The sequence below is a fragment of the Meleagris gallopavo genome, chromosome Z, assembly GCF_000146605.3.
Source record: "Meleagris gallopavo isolate NT-WF06-2002-E0010 breed Aviagen turkey brand Nicholas breeding stock chromosome Z, Turkey_5.1, whole genome shotgun sequence".
NCBI lineage: Eukaryota > Metazoa > Chordata > Aves > Galliformes > Phasianidae > Meleagris > Meleagris gallopavo.
Window position 1 is genome coordinate 62,486,907 of NC_015041.2, and position 2,509 is coordinate 62,489,415.

Consider the following 2,509-nt stretch of genomic DNA (forward strand, 5'->3'; position numbering starts at 1 on the left):
AAAGGTTTTATGTGCAAATAAAGATGCCAGAAACACGGGACACATTCAGCTTCCAGCAACAAAAATATATTCTTAGTCACTAAAGATTACATCAGCCATTATTTATCAACCTGCTTAATATTTTTTAGGTGCTCAAAATGTATTTAGTAGTAATGATTTCTAGATTAGCAGATACTTTATTTTATCTGAGACTAGGACCATTTAGGACACGGAAAAATTAAGTAGGAGAACTGTTTTGAAAATAATGCCTCCTATTTTATTATGTTGGCCTACAGTGTCAGAGGCAGATGTTGGGATGCTGGTGGCATGGCAGTAAATGCTGAACATTCCCAAAGAGCTGGGACTGCTTTTCCGGAAAGCTTCAGGAAAAATGTAGTTATCCAGCTTTTCTTCATGCACCTTTCTAGGTTTTATATGGTGCCAAGCAGTTTAATCTCCCTTTGAATTTAATAGCAGATACACAATCACACCTGCTCAACACTGGCTATCTCTGTGACCGTCGACTGTTTTTGCAGATGAAGAATTGACACGTTCCCACTGTTGGGTGTCTTAATGGGGTTTGCATGAAACTTGATAAGAAAGTAAAGAAGGGAACCCTGGTGACTGGGTACATCATCATCCTTCACTAATGCATCCCACTGCTGATCCAAAGTAGAGCAGAAGGTGATAGGAATATTATACAACAGTAAGCCATGATTTGACTTTTTTCTTAAGAGTATTCACTTTTTGCTCATTCTTCAAGTCATGTATTTCAATGATCAGATCTAGAAAATGTTCATATCCTGAAGAACTTGCTGTTACTGTCAAATTTTCTTGAGTTGTGGAGGGCTTACTTGTGCCTTCAGAATAACTCACTGTCACTTTAGCCTGTTCACTTTGCATTAAATTGATAATTTCAAATTATTTCTAGTAAAATTCTGATCAAGGCTGTTAGAAAAAGGACTTCACCATACTCATGTGTGACATGTAAAGCTTCCCTTTGGTACTTTTAAGTAGTGAACACTTCTCCCAGACAGCATTCTGCGTCCAGGAAGTACATTCTTCTCTTTTACATCCTGCAGTTTCTTTGCACATTTTAAGCACTAGTCCTGGCTAATGGGCTCTTATATCTGAGATGGATTCTGAAAAATTCAGCATTTTTCCATCTGATAAAAAAATGTACAAACCAAGATCTTTCTCACCAATTGAAGATGAAGTAGAAATGTATGTATCTATCAGTCCAGTATCAGTCCTGAACTTCCTCTTGAATATCTATATATTACAGCATACTGAGATATAGGAATTCATATGTAAACTATATACAGAATAATGCAAAATATGCAAGTGGGAGAAGAAAATTAGGAAACAAACAAACAAACAAACCGTCAAACTTAGTCTCATTTATTGAAGTGAAAATTGAGGAAAAATAAGTTTTTGAGCAAGATGAGGCTTCTTGGGACAATCTCAGTGCTTTCAATTGAACAAAAACCTGTATTTTCAGACTCTGACTATGTAGGTTTGATCTTTCAATAATTTTAATGGAACTTCAATATAGCCACTCATTTGTGGGCATAGCTAAGTATTTGCTGGAGTAGCTAAATAAAAGCAGCTGGCTAGCAGTAGAAAGCAATAGCCTGTGGGCCATAATCACTGTTCATGTATGTTCTGTGCTGATGGAAAACTAAAGATGAACTTCAAGGAAAATATCCTCTGCTTCTGCTGGGCTATCACTCTTACACATACCTTATTTGATTCTGCTTCCACAGAAGCTGTCACAAGCTTTTACTTCCATTGTCTTTGAGCAAGCTTGTTACTCTCAGTTAAAAAAAAAAAAAAAAAGTCATTTTTTATAATAATAACTTCTGTGTAATACAGATTATTATACATATAGGAATACACAGGTATGAAAAGGAATCTGGAAATCCATCAGCGTGAGGAATAACAGCATCTTGGAGTAGGGCTCGACTGGGAGAGATTGCATCTTTTTGTCCATTGAGAACAAAAGAGTTGCCATGGTGCCATCTTCAGGGAGATAACATATAGTTTCCTTTATGTTTTTCACAAGTGAGAGATACAACAGTATGATATAGGCTTTTTTTCTTTCTTTTTTTTTCCTCACCATTCTGCTTACGATAAAATTGTCATCAGAATTTGCAAAGCAACCCAGAACAGCAGTTTAAACTTTGTTCCCAGCCAGTCTATAATGCGAAGAAGTGTGTGCCTGTGTTTACAACATCTACAATAGAAAAAAAATAAACAAATACAGAATATAACCACTATTATTATTTGGCTCCATGCTTTTAAAACTACCAAACTGCCAGAATCCAGTTTCAGATGTTTGTGGAAAAAGGCAGTAATCCTCCTCAATGAAAATAGGAAAAAAGACAAAAAAAAAAAAGCAAAATGACAACAAAAAGCAACTCAAACAAATAAGAATATATATTTAAAATTTCTGATGTAAGATCACTTGAACTTCAAGTATCCACAAAGCAATAAACAACAAATATGTGAGTTTATCTGCTAATAGGCC